Source organism: Chiroxiphia lanceolata, chromosome 7, assembly GCF_009829145.1.
Source record: "Chiroxiphia lanceolata isolate bChiLan1 chromosome 7, bChiLan1.pri, whole genome shotgun sequence".
NCBI lineage: Eukaryota > Metazoa > Chordata > Aves > Passeriformes > Pipridae > Chiroxiphia > Chiroxiphia lanceolata.
The window spans coordinates 39,864,312-39,878,546 of NC_045643.1; the positions used below are offsets into that span (position 1 = coordinate 39,864,312).

At 37.5% G+C, this 14,235-nt stretch overlaps 1 protein-coding gene across 14 annotated transcripts in view; it reads right to left on the reverse strand.

Moving 5' to 3' along the window:
- The window catches only part of BAZ2B (bromodomain adjacent to zinc finger domain 2B), a 115,791-nt gene that overhangs the window by 67,370 nt on the left and 34,186 nt on the right, over positions 1-14,235 (reverse strand). Inside the window, exon 1 of one of the 14 annotated variants that reach the window (XM_032692939.1) lies at positions 696-717. The exons of the other annotated variants lie outside the window; for them this stretch is intronic. The gene's annotated coding sequence lies outside the window, so the exon portion shown is untranslated. Of the gene's footprint in view, positions 1-695; positions 718-14,235 lie in introns of those variants that run through there. 14 annotated transcript variants of the gene reach the window in all.

Here is a 14,235-nt window from a genome sequence, read left to right on the forward strand (position 1 = left end):
AAAATAAGAATCACTGCAGACCTGTTTAACAGAGACAAGTAAGACCAAAAATGCACTACAACCATTGCTTTAAAACATGAAATCTGTCAGACTGATGATCTTAAGCAAAATAAAACTGGACCTGCACACTGAGAGACAACTGTCACACTCTCCTGGTCCTCAGCAGCAAGAGCTGAGAAATTACTTGGAAGTAAAAATAATACATCAACTGAAATACAGATAGAAACAGCACTTACACAGTCATATAAGAAAAGCTGACAAAAAGGCTCTTCTGTTTTATTTGAAGACTATGTTTGTTAGACATGAAACAGTTCTGCAAGTGACAAAAAGATTATGAAATACGCTTCAGAATGTGCATGAAACACGCATTTTATGTCCCTGTATTTATCCAATGAGCGTTCACCAGAATGTTTCATAAAGTTAATACCATTTGTCTGAAACCTAAATAGACTTTAATGCGTTTGTTTTTTTTTTAAATCTCATGAAAATCAGGTATATTTGCTCATCACAACTATCAGATAAGCATTGCAAAAAGTAGTAGTTGTCTTAGAATTTAAAAAAAAAATTAAATTTGCAACTCTATATAATTTTTTTATATTCTTTTTCAATCTATAAACATTTCAAAAACTATTAACCCAGGGAAGGCGGGGGGAGGAAGCACAGGAGAACAGAGAGAGAGAACACGAACAGCTTACTGTGGAGAGTGGTTTAATCAGGAAGGAGCCATTATCCTGTCGCTACAGAGCAGTGACAGCACTCCAAAACAAGCCGTGGGGCGGTGCTGGGGGGTTCTGTTGTTTGGGTTTTTTCAGCCAAGAAGGAAGAAAGCACACATGCTATCCTGCCCGAGTTCGCCGAGCGCAAAGGTCGCCAGATGCCTATTGTCAAAAGCTATCCCGGAAACGAAATCCAAGCAAGCGCTGAAAAAGCTGTGTTTGAGAAAGCATCTAAAATCTACCACAACCTCCCTGTGTGCTACACACAAAACATGGCTGTCTTATTCAGAGATTAGCAATTATTGTAATGAGATACCGTCGGAGAGGGTCAAACAGTGCTTCCTGCAGTTTACACATCTTGATTTCCTGGTAAACAAACCCAAAGGCAGGTGGAGCCCTGGGATAACCAGTAACACAGATGCTCCCGGGACCAAACCAGCTCAGGAGAGGAGTATGCAGCTTTATCTGCAGTTCATTCACGCAAGGCAACAAGGTAGCAGGAAAACATAAAACCAACCGAACTAGGAAGGAAATTTTTTCCACGATTTTACATAGTCATCATCCTATTTTATGCCAAGCCCAAGATAATTTTTTTTTTTTTTTAAATAATGCTCATGTACGCACACACACTCTCCAGAACAAACTACGCACAAGATTGTTTTGGTATGAGAAAGTGCTATGAAACAATAACCTGAACCAACTCTGGAAAAACCGGAAACTGAGAAAAACAAATACTAATCACTGCATTTGAATTGAACCATCAACCTTAAAAAAAAGGCACAATTAAAAAAATCTACTAAAAATATCCAGAAATTATAAAAAATAACTAATTACCACAATTTTAAAAGAAACTTGATTTTTTGAAATTAACACTTTTCCTCCACAAAAAGAAATAATCACATAGGGACTAAACACATAGCAATGATTCAGTGAGAAGAGATTATAGGTTGCTTCCTACTTATAATTTTTCCAAAAATTAATTTTCACAAGCTCCAGTTTAAAAACCATATTTTCACAGTGGAACTACAGAGGGCCCTAGGCTAGTATGAAAACTAATATGAAAAAAAAGAAAAAGCAACCCCCAACAAACAAACAACAAACATTCCCCCAACAATAAAAACCTTGACTAAGAACAAAAAGCTCGCTACTCCTAAGCAACTAAAGTATTTGGTCCAAAATCAGAATACAGAATTTTGGGGCAGTGTATCAATCAATTTTTGCTCTCTCAGAAATTCAGCAGCATGGAAGAAGACAACCTAGGGAATACACCAAAGTAATGTGTCTGAAGAAACAAATCAAGGAACAAAACACTAAAGAGTTTCTAATAACATTGCTAGAAATACAGTCCAGCCACTTTTCACATTAAACTCAGGAAAGGAACAAAGGAAAGCTATGAGAAGAAAAATACAGAAAGTGTTACTGGAAAGATCATGAACTATGAAGGGGTGCGTCTGTATCAGCAAAACCTGACAGTGAAGATGCAGCCTCTGCCAATGAGAGAGTTATTCTGCCATCCCTCTCTCCCAAACAAGGTAAGATATAGTAAACAAGAGGGATCTCTGCAACCAAAACGATACATCGAGCAGGAGTTTTGGAAGCTGTGCTTGCTACAGATATAATTAGTGCAGCCACAATTTCCTCATCAAACACTTGGATATACCACTGCTTTAAGTAAAACCAAACTAAAACTTCAGCATTTCATTCATCCGGTTTTCTACTGTTTCTCATTTTCCAAAAAAGCAGTTTTGTCAAACCATGTAGAGCGTTTCTGAAGGAAACAGTAAAAATCCAAATCATCAAATGAGAAAAGCCTTCTGCAAAGACAAGGAGTATCAGCAGCATTCTTCACAGTAGCCTTGAAATAGTTTTAAAAAGCAATGTATGTTGTATTCAATCAGGGTAAGTTTGGTACTAGTATCACTGCAAACAAGCTCTCTCACTGCAAGATTTAGGAGATCATGACCTGAAGTCTCAATCTGCTAATTATTATTAATATCAGAAATTTGCATGCTAAAATACAGCCACAATGAACTTGAGTCTTATGTGACACTGGGAGAATCAAACATAACAGTTCTACGTGTTAAAATAACAGCCCGTAAACGATGATTTTTCTAAAATTATTTCAATCCTAGTTGCTCATAGCGTGAAAAATACTTACTGTGGAACAGCTGTTTTGCACTGACAGTGCAGTGAAGGAGAGGGAAACAAAAATATGCCACTGGAAAGAGCCAAACAGAATGCTCACACTTACTTTCTGAACCCTGGGCTCCATCAGACCCCAGCCCAGTAACACCACTGCAGCCATTAGAGAAGCTGAATATACTGAACTACAACCCATGTTAGTCAGCAAGAGGGTAAGAATGATTCAGCAACTTACGTTCTCAGACAGAAATTCTACAGGCTACCAAAACAATGGTGGTCAAACACCTGGCTCCATGGAAAATTCTGTTTATAAAACAGACCTAAAATGATACAATAAATCAGCTACTCCAGCAATGTCTTACATATGCATCAGCACCTGCCCTTGTGAAATGGCACGGCATCAACCTGGGGAGCCCAACGGGAAAGTTACTGTCTTTCTGAAAGATTTTTTTTTAAGAGTATTACTTTCTATATAGTAAATTCTAACTATAAATATGGGTATTGAATACAAATCTATCTACGGGTATCATAAGAGAAACTAAATAAAAATTTAAAATCTTTGAAGAACAATACATATGGTAACAGTGAGTAAAATACTGAAGTGTCCTTGTACTGAGATTTCAAACACTGCCCTCGGAATTAAATCTATGGTCATAAAGAAATTACAAAATCCTGACAACTTTACCTACTAGATTTGAGCCCATCTAGAACTACCTATATCGTTCAGGTCAACAAGTTTTGATTTCAAACTTCTTAGTTTACCCTGTGACAAACAAATACAAAAGAGCTAATGAATTTTGCTTATACACATTGGAAAAGAACATGTCATCTCTATGCAATCTCCAGTGAATGCTAACAAAGCCAGAGATCTACACTTTGCACCATACCTTGATGCAAGCTCCAAAACTGCCACAAGAAACACAGCTTACTTCACAGCAGAAACCTCCTTCAAATAGCAAGCCTTTATGAAAACAAGCACAATACCTAAATCCAGCATCATCTGTGAATACAAACTGCAGCAATGGTGTTGGAGAGTATGAACTCCCTACATTAAAGGGAGTTCATTAAATCAATAAACTTATTTATAAAAGTTTCAGATGCAGTATTAATCTATCTTTTGCTTATAGCAATTTTAGATAGAATCCTCTGACACCAACTGCATGAAGCAGTAAGGAGGGGACAAAATGGACCATTCCTTACTAGGAGATAACAGAAGTTCTAAATCATCTTTTTACTTGCAAAAAATTAACAAGTTAATAAAGTGACCTTCAACTAAATTACAAAAGCTCGAGGGCCTCAACAAAGGACAGACCAACCAACCAACTTTTCACCTCATACTTAGCCCATGACGAAAATCTCACTCACCTTTTCCTCTTGAGAGACCTTCACCCCAAAGCAAGTCCTGCTCGTGTGCCTATCAGTTACGATTCTGACAACATTCACAAGCCTCAATATCATTTTTTTCCATACTGCAGAGACCACTCTTGAGTTCCACGGTTACACCGAGTGCCACTGGATTGGGCTAAATTGGTCTCCACAACTGAAAACACAGACGCATCAAGGAGACAGATTAGCTCATTTCACATAGTTTCTCACTACGGAGAACAACTAAATCAACCAATCTTTAAAACCCATCAGCTGACACTAAGTAATCTCCATCCTTATGCTGGTCTATAGCCCTACCAAAGCCAAGGGAAAGAGGCTTCCTTCCCCAGGGGCAAGAGAGGCAGCAATCTTCTCTTTGTTCTACCTCCTCCATATTCTGGTCCCATTTATTGGTGACATTGCTCACGATTTAGCTTCATTTTAAAGCCCCTTTGCTCCTCACTGAATTGTTTACAAAACGCATGGACACTTCGTCTACCAATTTGATTCTTAAAATAGTACCTTGGAATTGGAATAAACATGGTAGCTACCACTGAACTATCACTCAGAAAGAGCCATATTCTACTGTTGTTAAATACATCTCTACCAAAACCCTAGTAAGGACAGAATTGTTTCAAGGCATGTAAAAGTCACTCACAGAAAAACCCAGAAAACTAGCTTATGGTTTACATTACTTCAATGCCCAAAAGCATTCTTCATGCAGGCTCATCACCTAGAACTAATCACAAAACCACTAAAACTTCCAAATTATCATTTATTTATTAGCATTTCAAACTTTTGCTACTAGATTTCAACCTCACAAAGTATATATATGGAATAAATACTGAAATAGCACAGAAAAATAACAGAATTAAATCATTTCAGTACATTTTAATTTTCCTGTATGAAAGTGTTCTCATATGTTCCTTCTCATTTTTAGTATTATGATTATCAAAATGTCTTAGTATTACTGAAACAATGGTTTTAACTAGCAACTTGGAAACAAAAGAAACTAAAGCACACCAGTATCTCAAGTAGCCCATTGTCCTATGCACCAAAACATGCCATTTCATAATAAAGTTGATGTATCTTTATACATCAATATATCATATTGATATATTGTACCTTTATACATCAATATACAAAAATAAAATGTTACCGATATTCTTCAGTATAATCTATTAAAATATAAACAGTTATTTGAGTTTTATGAGATTTGAGACTGAGATGACGTTTGTTTCCATGTTCTATATACATTACTATCACCCAGTTTAAAAAGCATTACAGAAATCAATTCTTAATTTTCTTTTTTTATATATGTGTTTGTATGTGTATATATGTACGTATGTTTATATATATATGTGATAAATTCAGTAATAACTTCTATTTAGTCAAACTGAAGATTTTGGAGAAAAGATCACATAGGTAGCAAACATGGCAGAGAAATGCACAGAGATCGAGGGTTAAACTGCTATTTTCCATAAAAATAACCATTAATTTACCACATTATTGTAAAATCAAAATTAAATTATTTTGAAACTATAAAGGTTTTTCAAAAGTTTTAAAAGCTTGGAACAACTGTAAATATATTCTCTATCATCATAATGTACACACAGACACACAGACAAGACCCTCTGAGAATACAATATTCATTTTGCTGCAGAAGAACAGACATTGCATAACAATGAGATTTGCTAATGAAATCAGCCATCAACCTGGAATACATATGTATTAAACCAAGACCTGAGTGTCATTTTCTTTTTGCATCGTTTGTTCTTTCTCTCAGTTTTCCTCGACCTTTCAAGTATCCTGTCCTCCTGGTTTCACTGCTTCAAGTACAGCAATACTGCAAAATATTCTGTTAACACCAAACACTTCTTATTTTATAAAATTTCTTTCTCTAGTTACTGCTAAATGTAGATTCTAATTGCACGGGTTCTATCAGCATTGTTAACGTAGTCTTGAATGAAAAATCAATGGGTGCTATAGAGACAAAGGAGTATTATCTCCTCTGTGAAACAGCAGGAGTATCTAATAAAAACTGGGCGTCACTTGAAACAAACTGTACTTTCGTAGCTCAAGTTGCATTCCCATTAATACAGGAATTTAACAGAACGCTACATTTAAGAAAAAATCCCCTCTCTATTTATCTAATGATTAAACAGGACAAAATTTAGAATCATTACACAAGTACAAGTGTAATTTCTTTGCCTGAACATGCAAAATCACCACGAAACCAAGTAAAACGATCCAGCAAGTTCAGTGTATGTTTGAGCATAAGTAACATTGCAGTTACACAAACCACTTCACTGAAGAAGAAATGAATACAGAATGGAGTTCACATTATTTTGGTTTTCTGGGATATACGTTGTCTTACATTTTGTAGATAAAAAGCAACCTGTTCGTACCCCTAGCTCCAAGAGTATCGAACCTATGTTTTGAAATCACACCAAAACTATTAAAACTAAAATACAGCCCACTAATTTTTTCTACCGTTCCCATTTTACAGATTTTTTTTTTAATTGAATTACTACATTGTTACTATAACAGTACTATCAAGTTAGCATTGCTGTCGATTAAGCTCCAAAGTCATACCAAAAAGAAATACAAAACAGTAGAGAATAAACATTTGCTGACTTGTTTGGTAGGGCTGGCTTTTTTGCTGGGGGGATGCACATGTGGGTGCAGGTGTTTGCTTGTTTTTTTCCTTTCTTTTTCAACTAACAGTCCAAAACCCTAATTCTAAGTAAAAGACAAATAGTTACTCTAGTATACAAAAACTGCACACAGAACTCTCACGGAATAAATGAAAGGAATTTGTAATTTATTTTATCTTGAGGGGTGCAACAAAACCATTCAGTTATTCTAAAGTTATGATGGCCATCACAACACCCAAGAAACAGAAGGCAAAAAAGACCACTGAAAACACAGAGGAAAAAAATAATTAAATGTTAGAAAATGGACTTAACCATCCCTGACACCAGTCATATCAAATTGTCACTGTACAACCCTGGAAGAATACCATCAAGACACCAGACATAATGAACTAGGTAAGTAACTGAAAGCATAAAAATTCCCATAAACTCTCTTCATATGCACTCCACTGCTAAGTTAACAAGCACCTGTTTCATTGAGAGCCTTGAAAGCTGAAAACATAAAACAAATGGCCTTATTTTTTCTTCTATGACTCTCACTTTTAAAGATCTGTGGCTACAGGATATAAGCATCCACGCATATGTCATATGAAGAGGTCTTACTCTCATTTGTTAGCATTACAATGTCCTAATAAAAAGATGTATGAAGGCTGTCCTCAATCACACTATCAAAAATGCTTATGCTTCAATTACAAAGCATTTGTCCTTCTGCAACAAAGCCCTCTCTCACCACATTACATCTCAAAATGACTGAAACTGAAGAGATAGAGGAGGCACGATTAATTATAGTGGGCTCACCCTTAAAAACAAAGATTATATGACCTCCGGGGTTTGAAATAAAGAGGCTCTAATGAAACAACCTTGACCCTTGAAAGTGCTGGGTCATTTTCTTCTGTGATGCACACTGATTGCTTTCTATAACTCTAACAATTGTCAAGTAGGCTAAAGAGTATGGCTGGTAGGTGATAGCTGTGAAAACCTTGCACTTTTAACAACGACTTACGCCCCGTAATAAAGATCAACTGTCCAACTGAGCATCTTCTGTAAGACGTTACAGGCTCTTGAAGTCATTTACTGCACCAACGGACATCACTGGTTCTACTGGGTATCAAACTAGTGTATATAGAGCCTGAGCATATAGAAAACTGTTAAACAATTCAGTCTTAATTCAAATGATTAAAGGTGAAAGACTGAGATATGCAAATTTGCTGTACATATGAAATATGTGACTCTGGTACATAACTGTTAGCACTACGTAATCACACATATACCCTAAGTACAGGTCATAACTCACACAATTTGGCACGAATTTCATTAATAGGTATGAGAACACGGAAACCAGTTATTCTACTAATAAAAGTGAACCCTCATTCTAAAAATATAGACTCAACCTCATACAAGAATACAGATGAAACCGTATCAGCAGCACACAGAATTAGATGCTGCCAGGTGCTGAAACATACTTGAATTTTTATCAATAAGAAAAAACATGAACTCAGAAATCAGACTGAATTTATCAACCATATTTATCCTCTCTGAACTAGCTTTCTCAATATATAGTCTCAAACTCTGTATTTTGCTGGAATAAACCTAGATGCCCATAGTATGAACATATTCTGAAAATAAACACTGTCCAGTTTACAGTGTTTAAAATATTCCAGAGAACTAACAGGTCACATATACAGATCTCATATAGTGCTGTACTCATAGTTGCACCTATGCACACAAACACACCTTTACTTTCAGTATTACACAACGCTTAGTTAAAAGCTATTACTGGCACTTCATGCAGAAATCACAAGCATCCTTCAAAGCTTACTTTTAATACCTAGCAATAAAGCACATTTATGTTTTTTTCACAATGAAACACCTAAAATTGTACTGAATTATGATGACTACTATTTATCTACTTTTAGGGAGTAAAAGTGGAGGACAATTTATTTAAGTACAGGAGGAATGCCTGAACACTGGAAGGTCACAGCCTATGCACTGAGCCGCTAAGCAAAAACATCTATGATGTTGCAGAGCTGCCATTTTTCTTCCTTGACAAAGCCTCCATCTGCCACAGAGCCATTTACAGCCTCAGAGTCAGAATATCAATGATTTCCAACCATTCTGCAAGTGTGCTTTCACCTTGACATCACCTCTGTAATACATCTAAAGCAGATGATACATACAACCCCTCAACAAGCTCTAAGCCCATGCTTTATTCAACTGATATGCATTTAAGCTGTACTCTAACATACCATTTCCTTACTTCCTATAGATTATGCAAGAATATTAAAACTCCAAATTCTACATCCTGTTCATTGCTGTGTTTGCCTTAAATAAATTACCTTTGGAAAACCTAAAAAGAAAACCTTTTGAATGCTCACAAAACATACAAAAAGAGTTAGAAAACACCTGATAGTTTTAAAATTTGCACTTACATAATGTACATGCACAGCATCACAATCTACTTTTTTCTTTTCCAAATAAACAGAACATGCCTGCTAAGATCTTTATTACAGACCTCCATGCAGAATAAACTATCACAGCTTCAGTGAAACCAACAAAACTAGACGCAGCTCAGCTCGACATCTCTTGATGTATATATAAACTGATTAAAAAAAAATGTCCACGTTAGAGCTGAGTCAAAGAAGGATAGGGAATCTTGTCTTATTGAATGAGTACTAAAGAATTAGATCCACAGACAGAAGAGATTATACCCAGATTGATAACACCAATCATACACACACACACATATATGCACACATACGCTCTCTGTCAAGTATGAGAATACACACTCCATCATCAGGCTCATCACAACACGACTTTAATGAATGTCTTCCTACATAGCAACTTTCAGAGTCTTGAAATGCAGGTAAATGTCAGCACTCTAGACTAATTTTAAAACATGTAAATGTCCAGCTTGCTTTTACAGTGAAACTGGGCCACAGAAGAAACCATTTTGTATTACAAACATGTATGTAAGCACATATGACTGCACAGCCAGATCTTCAGTTATTGCCATACAAACCCTCAATATGTTAAATATGTGAGAGCAAAATATTTGAACACTAGATGAAGCTTGCAAGCACCTTTATGAAAATTTACTTCATAACACCTGTCAAGTACATATTTTACAATCTCAGCTTTACATCCCATCCTTTCTTTTCATTGCTTATGTCCTTCTTCCCATTACAGAAGTTAGTGTCAACAACTTGATCCTGTTCTATTTCCACCTGTTCTCTGCGCACTTCCCTTTGTTGAGGCTGCTTTTAATATTCCAAAAATAAACACAATTTAAAGCCAGAATATTTTTTAAATGAAAAAAAATGTCTCTTCATCCTCTCAAATACCTTGCACCCTAGAACTCCTCTGGTTAAATCACACTAGGGCTTAGGCAGACTGCAGTACAAGGCTGAACTAGTTCAGGTGTTACCTTTGTGCTTGCCTTGGTAAGGGTAGGATCAGATATACACGGATATATATCCAACATGTTTATTTTATGACCCACGGGTATTCACCTGACACTCGCATATCACATCTCTCACCAAAAAAACCCAAAACCAATCAAACATAAAAAGCCCATCAAACTTGTTCAATTTTCCACCTGCTATCAACATACATTTTGCTACTTATCTCATCTGCAATTCAACTACCCCTACACCAATCTCCTCATTGGCATTAATTGCTTCATTTTTTAGTGGTGTTAAAGTGTGTTGGCAAAATATAGAACACAAAGGAGCACCTGTGTGAACCATATTTGCTCCAAGATTAATACAGACAGCACTCTCACTGTTGCTCACTGTTTTTTGCACTGAAGACTCAAACCTGAAGAAGGGCACCATGCTGCATCCAAATTTAAGACAGTTGTTCCCAGACCAAGGAAAACCAGGCCCGACAGAAAAGCAATGCAGCACTTCTCTGAGAGGATGTACTACAAAGCAGTAGAGCCAAGGAAGAGATCAAGACAAGGCATTCAGAGGCATGGCCAGATTTGAGAAACAGCACCACAGCTACGAAAGATTTCACTGAGGACACTGAAAGACAGTGGTAAAAACAAGAGCTGATCACTTAGATATCCAATACCTCTCAGTCTTACACAACAGCAGCTCTCTACCACCACGTATTCCCTGCAGTGAAGCACCACACTCATCAATTCCTTATATACTGCCTCTCTAATTCTACCTTCCTCCTTTAAAGATCCTAGGAGGAAAGAGACAAAGGGGAAGAAAAGGAAGATAGTTAAGAATTCTGTAGTTAAGATAGACTCATAAAGTTGTATAGATTGGAAAGATCTTACAGGAGTCACCTGGTCCCATCTCCTGCTCAAAGCCCCCAGTTAACTTCCAAGTTAAATCAAGTTGTTCAGAGCCTTATCAGTAAACAAGATGCAGCTTTTGCAAGCTCTCTGAGCACCCACTTCAGTGCTCCACAGAACCACAGACTGGTTTGGGTTGAAAGGGACCTTCAAAGATCATCTAGTCCAACACCCTGCCATGGGCAGGGGCATCTTTTACTAGGCCAGGTTGTTCAAAGCCCCCTCCAGCCAGACTCTGACCACTTCCCAGGGATGAGGCATTCTGCTACTGCTTCCACCTGTCCTGCTTGGCAAAAATTTCTGAAAAAAAAAAAAATTTCTTTTTTTATTTACCTACTGTTAAGATCAATTAGTTTATGAAGTACTGATGCTACAAGCAGCAGAAGAGATACAACCACAAATCAAGACTAAGCCAAGGCCTTGTGCCTTTCACCCGTGGCTGAAGAGCGGTTCTGATCAGCTGCTCCCAGTCACCAACCTGTCCTGTTTTCACATCAGTTTCCCACAACATATACATTTAAGCTCTTCCAGTTGTCAAGTTAAAAGAGCTCTCACTGTTAATTTAACCAGCTGCCTTTTAAGTTTCACATCTTTTCATTTCACTGTTTCTTTTCTTATCACAGGATTTGCTACCTACCTTAAAATAAGACACTAACTAACGCAGATCTACTTTCGCCTAAGGAATTAAGGCTTTAAAAAAAAATCAAATATAAAATTATTGACAGTAATATTATGAATTCTGGTAAACAGTAAAAAAACCCCAACACATACACTACATCTCCTTTTGTGGAGGAACAAGAAACAGAATGGCAGCGTTTCCAAGCCTGGAGAGATCTGTATGGTGCTTGAGGAAAACAATTTATGGACTTCTATGTTTTTACCCCGATTCTGAACACAGTTTAATGTGCCGACACATATATCTCTGTATTAATCCCCTTGATTTGTATTACCCCAGACTTGCCTGGACTTGTCCCCAGTTGTTTCCCGCCAAAAGCTGTTTACTCCCTTGCTCTCCTCTGCTTTCCCGCTCATCCCACACGGATTGGCCAGAAAATGCCGCAGTGTGGAGTGAGCTCCCACTGGTCCCAGATACCCGACTCCTCCCAAGTTCCTCCCTCCTTCTCCCTACTCCCCAGTCCTGTTGCACCCTGAGATGTCCGTCCCATGCTCCGCCCCAGTTATTGGACCTCCCTCACCTGAACCCTATAGAAGTCCTCGTTCTCCTCAATAAATTGGCTATTGCACCCCAACCTTCCACCTTGTTGGACCCTTCTGTGCAGTGTCGTGTCCCTACTTCCTTCCCCACCGGGCCGTGGCATCCCTTCCTTCTCATAACCCTTATATAGACCACACTTTTTGGAGCTCTCCTGTGGTGAATTGGTCCACTCCTACTAAAAACAGCTTTCTAGTAGAAACAGGAACACAACACTCAGATGAGCTACCAGCAGAACAGTTCCTGAAGACTTAGAATCAAAAGATAAGGCTGCAACAATTTATACATGGAAAATTATCTTTTCAGTAGTTGACCAGAAATGCTGTCTTCACCTAAACATCTAAATTACAGACCTACTGTATATTAAGACTCTGAAATTTAATTAGAAAAAATATTTCTCATTTTCCATAAGCGGAAAAAGCTTTGTATTTAAATGCTAAGAACACTTCTTTCTGTAAGAAAGCCAAAGCAAACAAAGTCAAAACCCTAATCTAATCACATATACTTTGAAAGATTTCTGAACTTTTAAACTTTTGAAGTAACTGTAAACAACAAGAACACCTTTTTTCTGCAAATGGATTGTTGCTACTGCAAAGATAAAATCAGCTGGTCTAAACAACACAGTGCTACAACTGAAAATTCAATTTACATCTGAGGTCCTCCAGTTGACATCTGCACAGTAAAGCTTAATAAACCACTTATTCCACCTAACAATGGATTGACAATACGTAATCAAAATCTGCCCTTTAACCCTCTCAGCAAATAACCATTATTAAATCTGGTTTGCAGCAGAAGCACTAACACAGTTTGGAGCAAGTCTTACAGAAGTTGTGTCAGTAGCGGGGTTTTGTGTTTTGTTTTGGTTTTTTAACTGTCGTCCTATTATAACTTATAACACATCAAATGCAGACTATCAGTTTAAAAGAAAACTATAATAAAGCTAGGCATTCCACAGAGAAATATGCAGTTCATTAATTCTTTCCTTGAAACTTTCAGTCCTTTTGTAATTTCATTTCCATAATTGTTTGATGTAGCATGTTAATTTGTTCTCCTCATTAAATGAACCTAAATAGATACAACCAAGGATATAGAAGTACACACACAATGACCATATTTGCAGACAACATACAGTAATAAACTACTTTTAATTTTTGAATAAGACGATTTTCTAAAATTTCTAAAAATAACTATGTAAAATAAGTAGAAAAATGGCACAATTACCCTCTGCATTTTATTTACACTCTGTATAATTACTGCAAGCACATAAAACTGTTACAGTCGTATTATCATGCAGTTTCTTAGTCAATGTTAATTGTTGTTATTATGCTGAAGCAATTAAATCTGCAGGTCTCACACATGTACGAAGGAAGTACATTCTCATGTTCTTTGGTTTTGGAAGCTTTTGTATTTTTTCTGAGCTTGTCAAGTGTGCATCCACCCACACTTCCAAAAAACCAAACTCCTACTTTTCAAATACTATTACCACAAACCATGAACAGCCTCTTTCATAGAGTCACAGATGGTTCTGTTTGGAAGGGACCTTAAAGCCCATCCAGCTCCACCCCCTGCCATGGGCAGGGACACCTTCCACCAGCCCAGGTTGCTCCAAGCCCCGTCCAACCTGGCCTTGGACACTTCCAGGGATCCAGGGGCAGCCACAGCTTCACTGGGCAACCTGGGCCAGGGCCTCACCACCTTCACAGGGGGAATTCCTTCCCAATATCCCATCTCTCCCTGCCCTCCGGCAGTGGGAAGCCATTCCCTGTGTCCTGTTCCTCCATCTCTTGTCCCAGGTCCCTCTCCAGCTCTCCTGGAGCCCCTTTAGGCCCTGCAAGGGGC